Source organism: Triticum aestivum, chromosome 6B (assembly GCF_018294505.1).
Source record: "Triticum aestivum cultivar Chinese Spring chromosome 6B, IWGSC CS RefSeq v2.1, whole genome shotgun sequence".
Classification (NCBI taxonomy): domain Eukaryota; kingdom Viridiplantae; phylum Streptophyta; class Magnoliopsida; order Poales; family Poaceae; genus Triticum; species Triticum aestivum.
The window spans coordinates 75,018,021-75,028,755 of record NC_057810.1 but is presented as its reverse complement, the minus strand read 5'-3'; the positions used below and the strand labels follow the sequence as shown (position 1 = coordinate 75,028,755).

General features: G+C 48.2%; 1 long non-coding RNA gene across 1 annotated transcript; it reads right to left on the bottom strand.

The window, feature by feature from the left end:
- Positions 1–8,693: 8,693 nt before the first annotated feature.
- On the bottom strand, positions 8,694–9,190 carry LOC123133540 (uncharacterized). The gene is made up of 3 exons (XR_006465284.1): positions 9,097–9,190; positions 8,881–9,015; positions 8,694–8,771 (listed from the first exon to the last, which is right to left on the bottom strand). It is a non-coding gene; the product is annotated as an uncharacterized lncRNA (long non-coding RNA).
- Between the last annotated feature and the right edge of the window lie 1,545 nt (positions 9,191–10,735).

The window sequence follows — 10,735 nt, the reverse complement described above, 5'->3', positions numbered from 1 at the left end:
TGTGTGGTTGCTTTCAGATAAGGATACTGGTTTTTCATATTTGCATCTCAAAGAAGCTTGCCCGCTATTGTATGTTGACATTTTCTTGTAACTATGTACCAGTGGCTCAAGTCACTGTTGATTAAATGCTCCTGCAGATGTTCCATTTTGAATGGAAACTGGCTTTGCATATTGGAAAAAGCAAGAACCTTATATGATTTCAGTGTGGAATCATCTCTTTGGTTTGATCTGTAATCATGTATTAAAACAAATCATTTGCTCAGGTAAGTTAGTGGTATACTCGTCTTGCATGCAAAGGTGTTTACTTACTTTAAACATATAAAGGATGATAGACTAGGGGCACTTCTCGGGCCATCCACGCGGCCAACACTTCCAACTTGTGTCCGTTTTCACCCAACGCCCTGCCTAGCCTCTGTCGCTGACGGATGGACCCTGTGGTCGTGGCACTACAAGAAATATGTCAACTTGTGACCACCACTATTGGTCACTGAAAGGTCATGGTTTTTCATTTGTGACCTTTTTGTGACCAAAAACAGAAGGTCAAAAGCTGGCGGTCGTAAACTGACTATAACGACCTTTCTTCTGGAATGGCCGTGGACGTTTATGACCAAAATATGTCTATTGTGGTGTTTTGGTCACTAGGAACCTCCCCAGTCCACGTAGGCATCCAGCGTGGCAAGCTGATGTGGCACAAGATTCAGCCCGGCCCAATTCGGTTTTCTACATGGGCCTAGCCCAACAATTCGGCCTTTTTACTGTATATTTTTTTATGAATTTTCGCTAGCTACATGGGCCTGGCCCAACAATTTGGCCTTTTATATTCTAGAATGCAGCCTTTTATAGTCTACTGATTTTCTATTTTCAGCCATTTTATTTTGCAGCGGGTCCCACTTGTCATGCTTAGCTCAAAATTGGTCCCACTCATTAGAAATTTCGAAATTTGTCAAACAACCATTTTATTTTGCAGCGGGACCCAACTTGTCAGGTTTCCATTTCACGGGTATTCAAATCACATACACAATCATTGTTTCGAACAGACGAGAGAGGAAATGAAATTGGTCCAAAACAATACTACATTAATTTATTATAATAGTTACAGAATATTACAACCCAGGTATGCCTACTACTGCCTACAACTACAACACATAATATGCTACTCTTTGCTGATATGCTTCACAACTTCGGACATGGATTCACACTTCTCCTGTGCAAAAAATAAGAATGAACATATAAGAATAAGAATAGGTACAGACATCAAACAGTAGCCAATGAGGGATCCAATCACTTATAATCAAGAATTGCCTGCAAATGTCATGTACATAAATAGTATGACTAACACTAACCACTATGTGTTCATGGAGTGACTAAAATGTTCTCACTAGCTAGGATTTTTTTGGGTATATAATATACTAACATGTGCAACTCTCTAAATTGATCATAGAAATGAAAATTGTAAGAACGAGTTTTAGAATCCAGGCATGTCAAATTTTAAGCACCAGCAGAATAGATCTAACAAACAGTAAAGAGATGGGCATCACCATGACCATAAATAGAAGGGCCAATCATTGAACAAATCTTGGCATATGCATCCCGCCTCTGCGCAAATTCTTTGAATTCCATTTCCTACAACACAACAATAAAGTTAACATCACAAGGAAAAAGTCCAGCTCCCATGATTAATGAAAACAGAAGAAATTAAACTACCTCATCGAGTGTGAAATGTGAGGGGCCATTTGTGTTGTCATCTCGAGACTGCTCTAACCCCACAATTCTAATGTAGGGCTGTTTAACTCCAACAACACCTTTCTGGCTGCAAAATGAATATACGACAGCATCAGCCATGTAACCAGCCTAGATAACAACAAAAACTCTGGTTCCAAAACATACTTGTTTGTCCCAGATGCTTGGAACCACACAAGAATAACAAAACAGATTAAATGATTATAAGAGGGTACAAAATAAACATGCACACAATGTTTTATTCTAGTTTAGACAAAGGGCTAGTTAAACGTTACCTGTCTTCAGGCCTCATTTTGTCAAATTCATCAATACAAACTACTCCACCATCAGCCAGCACCATAGCCCCTCCTTCCAAATAAAACTCACGCTGTGCAGGAAAAGAACAGTCTTTTACACACAGAATAAATACTTCAGAGTAAACAGAACAAGTGATTCAATTTAGAAAAGCATACCGAGTTACTATCCCGGGTTACAGATGCTGTAAGACCGGCTGCAGATGAACCTTTTCCAAAGGTATAGACTGCAATTGGTGCAGTCTTCTCTACAAACTTCAGAAACTGTCCAAATGTAGAAATGTGTGTCACTCAATCAGAATCATAGGTCTTTATAAGTGTAAAAACCAGAAACGATTATTTTGGCAAATTATATGAACTAAACTAGAGTTTCACATGAATCCAACATGCAAGCGTAGACATTATAGAGTGGAAGGGCCGCACTCCTGCCTAATGCATACAAGAAAAGGTCGAGCACTCAAGCATAAGAGTATAACATACTGACACATGCAACAGCAAAGGGAAAGGAAGGGTCCGTCCCGGAGGGTGACGGTTCACGTATCGCTCCGTAGATCACGGAGGCGATTAGGGTTTGGGCCTCCTGGCTCCCGATCCAATCTGTGAACGTGCCTCGCCTGGGTTCCTGGTTGATCCTCTTGAGCCTTCGTCCCCGATCCACCCACCTCGAAAACCTTCTGTGCGTTTCCTAGGGCGCGCAGTCGTAAAACACCATAGACCCTAGGCAGCTGTTTGGGTGTGCCGAGGAAGAGCGATGGAAGGAGTAGGGAGGTTGTTGAGTAGGCTCAAGCTTTCGGAGGAGGAGAAGAAGGTAGTCAAGATCCGCGGATCGGCGAAGGAGAAGGGGAAGAATACCGATCCGCGAGCGATCGACAAACTGTTGTCTGAGAAACCAGCTCACCCTGATGCGATCTCACTCTCCCTGGGGCGCGTCTGGTGTCCAATAAAAGGGATCGAATGCACGGAGGTATGAGACAACGTGTTTATGTTCACTTTTAAGCAAGAGTCAGGGAAGAGGAAGGCTTTGGAGGATCAGCCGTGGATGTTCGATAAGGAGTTGATGGTGGTGGAGAACTATGATCCAGGCAAACGTATTGAGGACTATGAGTTTAATGACATACCCAGCTGGGTGCATATTTTCAGTCTGCCGCTGGGCATGATGAATGAGGAAGCGGCAGAAGATATAGGGAATACCATTGGTAAATTTGTAGAGGCGGATGCAGGAGCGGATGGAAGAGCCATAGGGAAGTTTCTGCGAGTCAAGGTGAGGATGGATATTGAGAAACCCATCATGAGGGGTTTCATGCTAGAGGTGGAGGAGGATGATCAACACAAGCAGAAACAGAAGAAGAAGATGGCTATTGATAATGCGGTTGAGGAAGTAGAGGAGGGACAATGGTGTCGCTTCAAATACGAGTTCATGCCGGATTTCTGCTATACTTGTGGTTTGATTGGCCATGGTGAGAAGGACTGCACAATTAAACTCCAAAAAGGAGAGAAATCATAGTTTGGGAGTTGGTTAAAGGCGGATGTAGGTAGAAAACGGGCCAGCAATGATGACCACTGGGGTTGGAAGGGGAAGAATAGGGGCAGTGATACTCAGCGAAGCTACGGCTTTAGTCGTTCAGGTGGTAGGTCAGGTAGTGGAAGTGACAGTCTATCATGGAAAAAAGAGGGAGATAGAAGGAAAGGAGGGAGGGAAGATGGCTCAGAGAAGGGAGAGGAGGTTACTAGCCCGCCGAAAAGGATCACATATCAACTCAGAACAGGAATGCCCAAAAGGCTTGACATGGGTGGCAAGGAGGGATCGGTAGCTGCGGAGGAAACGAGTGGCCAGGGAGAGTTGGTTCGAAGGGAAGTAGATGGAGAGGAGAACAGGACCAGCATGCTAGGCACGGCTAACACCCGCGATGATGAGGGCGTGCAGGGAAGGGAGAAGGAGGGAAGCCACCGGGTGCCAGTTAGCAAGAAAGGGAGTCCAGAGCAGGGAGGCAATAAGAAGGGCAATGATCTTAAATGTTATAGAAAGGTCCGAAGGGAGGAAAAGGGTGGGGCGGAGAAACAGCCGCTTCACACGGTTTTGGGGCAGAAGAGGAGTCAGGAAGAATACAAGGATCATGAGACCGAGGCGAAGAAGGGGCGATTGGAAGCGGGAGAAGTCACAGAGAAAGGGGAGGCAGGTTTGACTGCTGCCAAGAACGTAAAAACACTAGCATATCGGCCGGGCTGCCGGAGCAGCCCCGCCGGGCGCAATGAAAATCATCGGCTGGAACTGCCGGGGGCTCGGGAATGGCCCGAAAGTTTGTAGTCTCGTCGAGATGGGGAGAATGGAGGAGCCCGACGTGCTTTCTTGGCGGAGACAAAACTAACAGAAAAAGAGATGGAGAAATTCAGGTGGATGGTGGGCTTGACACACATGGTTGCATGGAATCCAGAAGGGAGGAGTCGTGGGATTGCTTTGTTCTGGCGTAGGGGAGTGGGAGTTTCGCTGCGATCTTATGGACGGAGGCATATAGATGTGGATGTCACAGATGATGAGGGGATGGTTTGGAGGTTGACCGGTGTTTATGGGGAATCTGCTTCGGGGCGTAAACAGGAAACTTGGAGGACCATGCGAATACTTGGACAGCAGCATCAGACCGGACGACCTTGGTTATGTCCTGGCGATTTTAATGAAATCCTATCAAGTGATGAGAAGGTTGGAGGGGGGACTCGACCGCAACAACTTATGAACAATTTTCGTGAAGCCTAGGAGGCCTGTGATCTGTGTGATATCGGATTTAGGGGAGATAAATTTACCTGGAGGAATCACAGTAAAGAGCTATGGAATTACATTTGCGAGCGGTTGGACCGGGCTACGGCTACTGCAAAATGGTGCGAGGTGTTCCTGGCTTTTTCGGTCACAAATGGTGATCCTCGTCACTCGGATCACCGGACAGTGATTGTCAACACAGAGGGGGAGCTAGTTAGGAAGGCGGGAGATGATGGAGGATTCAGGTTTGAGGCATGGTGGTTGAAGGAGGAGGGGTGTAGTGCTAAGATACAAGGAGCCTGGGAGGAATGTTGGCGGGATGGGGAGGCTAGTGTGGGTGGAGCACTTAAAGGAGTACCTGGGAGAATGCAAACATGGGCAAAAGATGTGGCGGGAGAGCTTGCTGGAAGGTTAAAGAAGGCTAAACAGGAGCTGGAGAGGTGTATGAAGGCTGCAATTTTGGAAGAAAAGATCAAAGAAGAGGGTTGTTTGAGGTGTGTGGTTGAGGATCTAAAGCAGAAGAAGAACACCAAGGCCAAGCATCGTTCTCATGTGGATTGGCTAAGAGACGGCAACAGAAATACCCATTACTTTATGGCCTATGCGTCGGCCAGGAGGAAGGCAAACCGGGTGAAGGAGTTGAAGAAGGAGGACGGGTCGGTAGTGAAGGAGGGGGAGGATCTTAACAATTACATTTGCTCTTTTTTTTAGGAATTGTTTACTTCCAGTGCTGGGGATAGAGTAAATGAGCCCATTGAGAAGGTCGAGCCTAGAGTTATGGGCCAAATGCGTGACATGCTTGATATGGAGTTTACCAGGGAGGAGGTGAAAGCGGCACTGGACCACATTGGCGATCTCAAAGCGCCAGGGCCAGACGGCATGCCCTCGGTGGTCTTTAAGCAACACTCGCACTTCATGGGCGATCGAGTGGTAGAGGAGGTCCTTGCGGTTTTGAATGGAGGTAATATGCCACTGGGCTGGAATGGTACCACCGTCGTTCTCATCCCCAAAGTCAAGAACCCGAACAGGATCAAGGATCTACAACCGATAAGTCTTTGCAATGTCGTCTATAAGCTGGTCTCGAAAGTGATTGCTAACAGGCTCAAGTTGATCCTCCCAATGCTCATATCAGAAAACCAGAGCGTGTTCGTACCAGGGCGGTTGATCACTGATAACGTCCTAGTGGCCTATGAAATTTCACACTATCTGATGAACAAGAGGAAAGGGAAGGAGGGAGTGACAGCAGTCAAAGCTGATATGAGTAAAGCCTATGATAGAGTGGAATGGGAGTTCCTCCGTGCGATGTTGCATAAACTGGGTTTCCAAGCAAGGTGGGTGGAGCTGATTATGAACTGTGTAACCATGGTCCGGTACCAGATCAAGCTGAACGGGGAACTGTCACACCAGTTTTGCCCTTCACGAGGCTTACGCCAAGGGGACCCGGTGTCCCCATATCTGTTTGTGATCTGTGGTGAGGGCCTGTGTGCACTCCTCCATGATGCTGAACGGGAGGGAAGAATCTCAGGAGTGAAAATTTGCCCGACGGCACCATTGATTTCCCACCTTTTGTTTGCTGACGATTCTGTTCTTCTGATGAAGGCGAACCAGATGGAAGGGGCAGCGCTTAGAGAGGTGTTGGACCTGTATGAAAACTGTTCGGGACAGTGCATAAACTTGGAAAAATCAGCACTCATGTTCAGCCCTAATACAAGTGAGGAGGATAAGGATGCGGTCAAAACAGCCTTGCAGATTCAGAGTGAATCCTGGAACGAGAAATATCTAGGGCTTCCACTGCATGTAGGTAAGTCCAAAAGGAAGGCATTTGCTTATGTCAAGGGGGGCATTGCGGGACGGGTATATCGCTGGAAAGAGAAGCTAATTGCAAAGTCAGGCAAGGACACCTTAGTTAAAGGAGTGGCCCAAGCAATACCCACCTTTGCTATGTCATGTTTCGACCTCACCAAGACGTTTTGCAAGGAAATAAGCTCTTTGATCGGGAATTATTGGTGGAGCCAACAGGACAAGGAAAATACCACACACTGGATCATTTGGCAAAAACTAACTTTGAGCAAGGCGCATGGGGGCCTAGGCTTTCGGGACATGCACAGTTTCAATATAGCTATGCTGTCGAAGCAAGTTTGGCGACTGATTCAGAGTCCGGACACCCTATGTGCAAGAACCCTTCAGGCCCGTTACTACCCTAAAGGTAACATCCTTGATGTTGCCCCTAAGGATGAAATATCGTATGCTTGGCGTAGTTTGCTAGCCGGAAGGGACCTCATCAGGGAAGGATATATTTGGAGGATCGGGGATGGCTCTACTGTGAAGATCTGGGATGATCCATGGATCCCGCGGCCGTGGTCATGCCGGATCATCACACTGAAAGGCAACAATATCCTAAAGTGGGTAAATGACTTGATCGACCCAGCTTCTGGAACATGGGATGAGCGGTTAGTCCGCGAAACCTTCTGGCCTGATGATGCGAGGCACATTTTGCAAATTCCCTTGCGGGAGGGAGTTCAGGACTTTGTAGCCTGGCAGTACGATAGCAAGGGGAGGCACTCGGTAAAGAGCGCGTACAAGCTTCACATACAAACAGAATGGCAAAAAAAGGACGGAGGGGTCGGCATGAGCTCGGACACTGTGGGTAACCTGGAGAACCACCCGGACGAACAATGGAAGAGGCTGTGGAAAATCCTGGTGCCAAAGAACATCCAGCTGTTTGTGTGGAGAATGAAACACGAATCACTGCCGCTCAGAACCAACATTGAGAAGCGAGGGATCCCGATTGAGGACACGACATGTCTCTTTTGTGGCCGTGCAGTGGAAGATGGTGCCCACTTGTTCATCAAGCGCAGGTTAGTTAAGGTGGTGTGGCGAGATCTGGCTTTGGAGAAAGAGAGAATGGAATTGGAAGGAATCACGTCCGTGCATGCAATGCTGGATTATTTGTGGGGCTGGATGAGAAAAAATGCATGCACGTCCTTACTTTTTGGTGGCTCTGGTGGGCAAACCGCAACAAGTTGAGGGAAGGAGAACTGCCGGCACCGGGCGAGGAGATTGCCAGGAGGACCAGAAGTAATGTCCTAGAGTACATCGAGTTTCTAGGCAAACAACTGAAGAAAGCACTGGAAAAATGGAGCCCCCCTGCGGGTGATATGGTGAAGATCAACATAGACGGCTCTTTCCTTCCAGGGACAAACCAAGCGGGGTGGGGCGTGGGGCGAGAACAGCAGATGGCACAATCATCCGTGCCCGCACTGGCTGCCAAGCAAATGTCAATGATCCGTTTGCAGCTGAAGCTTTTGCTATGTCTCAGGCCGTCTCGCTTGCTGCTGATCTGGGGCTCACTCGAGTGGAATTCCAGACAGACTCGCAACTGCTACTCGAAGCACTTGACATGCAGAAGGCGGACTCGTCAGCATATGCAGCAGTGATAGAGGACACTAAATTCCAGTTGAAACTGTGGTTTTCTTTTCATGTAATCTCTGTTTGTAGGCATGCCGCCAACACTGTAGCCCACGAGCTAGCAGCAGTGGGACACCTGTATGATCCGAACCTATACATTGAGTGGGAGGATGATGTACCAGCCCGTGTGGCTGATTGTGCGATGGGTGATATGCCCACGTACCGTTAAGTTATAAAGCTTTTGCTTTGCCTTAAAAAAAGGGGAAAGCAAAGGAGAGCAGGACCTTATCACTGAAAGTTGACTGACTTGAAAGCTACTTGCTAGTTAAAGGTATCAAACTATATTACGTTTCACTCCTTCCAAATATTCCAGCAAGTGAAATCACTAACCATTTACAAATTTCAACTCTAGGGAGTTGACAAGACTGATATGACATATATTATCAAGTTATTTGCCAACAAACTAAATGCCATGACTCATGATAACTTAAAACAGCACTTGCCTGCGATTTTGCTGTGGATGGATCACCCAAAAGCAAGGCATGAATGTCCCCTCTCAAACGGACACCATCTGGTAGCCTCTGTAGTATAAAACAGTTTAAATAGCATGGGAGCACCACCCAATTAGCTACAGAATAAAATTTAATTTGCAATACATATAACATATCAGAGGCTGAAAAGATCAAATACCTTCTTTGATCCCCCAAACAAGAGGCACGCAATAGCTTTCTTGACATCACCATGACCATAAATTGAAGGGCCAATCATTGAACAAATCTTGGCATATGCATCCGGCCTCTGCGCAAATTCTTTGAATTCCATTTCCTGCAACCCAACAATGAAGTTAACATCACAGGGAAAAAGTGCAGCTCCGGTGATTAATGAAAACAGAAGAAATTAAACTACCTCATCAAGTGTGAAATGTGAGGGGCCATTTGTGTTGTCATCTCGAGACTGCTCTAACCCCACAATTCTAATGTAGGGCTATTTAACTCTAACAACACCTTTCTGGCTGCAAAATGAATATACGGCAGCATCAGCCATGTAACCAGCCTAGATAACAACAACAAAAACTCTGGTTCCAAAACGTACTTGTTTGTCCCAGATGCTTGGAATAGACTGTAGATGCCAACGATAGTTAATCTAGTCCCCGGAACAATTGTCTGAACAAGATGTCTGTCTACAGAAAGCAGCACATTCCTTGGAAGCTCACCAGTTGGAACATCCTGGATGATTGATGGTTGTTGTCATGCTAGCAGTTAGCCAGTGAACATCACATAAAAGTGGACTACTTCAACTCAACAGTTCTGCAGGAAGCCTAATACTAACCTCAGGGTTTTCCTGCAATTTGAGAGTCTGTAGATTCACATACTTGCTCTTGTCAGCTACTGCAATCCAGGGGTCCAAGGGGCAAGGCTCTTCTCCGGGCTAAGGAAATGAAACAATCAGATACATGTACCATCACCATTAACAATACAAAAACTAAAAAGCAGGGCAATGATTGAACATGATTACTGAGGAATATCGCCGGATCAGAGCAGCTTGTCCCTGGCCCTCCCCACGGGATGGTACCAAACTGCACACACACCAAGCAAGAGAGCAGTCACCTTGGCAACAGATGAACACGCAGAAAAAACACGCATCAGATGAGGAACTGAGGGGAAAAACAGAGAAGGGGAGGAGGGATTCATACCATTGTCGGGGTCTTGGAGGAGAGAGGCCTGCGCTCTACCTCTGGCGTGCGGCAGCTTCGTCCGCCATGGCCGCCCGCTGGCTAGGGTTTCGGCCGGGCGCGAGGAGGGGTGTATGTGGAGGCTGGACGCAGCAGGGGACTAGGGGCTTGAAGGAGGAGGGCGCGGAGGCGGTGGTGTCGGAGGAGGAGGATTCCTCTGTGGTGCGTGGCCGCCGCAGTCACGCTCGAGTGGATCTGGATCCTCCCTCGCCAGTCGCCATGGAAAGGAAGAGAGGTTAGGGGCCGCCAGGGCGACGGGGTCGAGGGCGGAGGTTGCCGGGGATGGGGAGACCGCGGAAGTCATCGGTGGGGCTGGTTGGGGAGAGGAGGTCGATGGTGGGAGAGGAGAGGAGGTCGGCGGTGTTTGGTGGATTGGGGAATCGAGGCCAAGGGGAGGAAGACGGAAGAGGTGCGGGTTGCCCGCCACTCGCAGCCCCCTCGCGACGACGCTGGTGTCGCCGCCGCCGGTCGCCCGCCACTCGGGCGAGCCCGCATCGTCGGGGAGCAGCACGAGGGGCACGGCCCCGCAGGTGGAGAGGGAGCAAAGGCGCGAGCGGGCGGAGGGATCCGAAGGTGGGTGGCTTATGGCAAGGGACGGGGCGGCGGTGGAGGACGGGGCGCTTGGGTTGGATCTGGATCGGGGAGAAGGGGAAAGAGAGAGGCGGCGGAGAGGGGAAGAGAGAGGGGAAGAGAGAGGGGAAGAGAGAGGCTAGGGTTCGGATTGGGCTGATGAGAGGTGAACAGTCAGATCAGCTAGAACGGACGGTTCAAATCGGCTAAGGGGGGTGATCCGTTGGATGACCCCTGATTGGC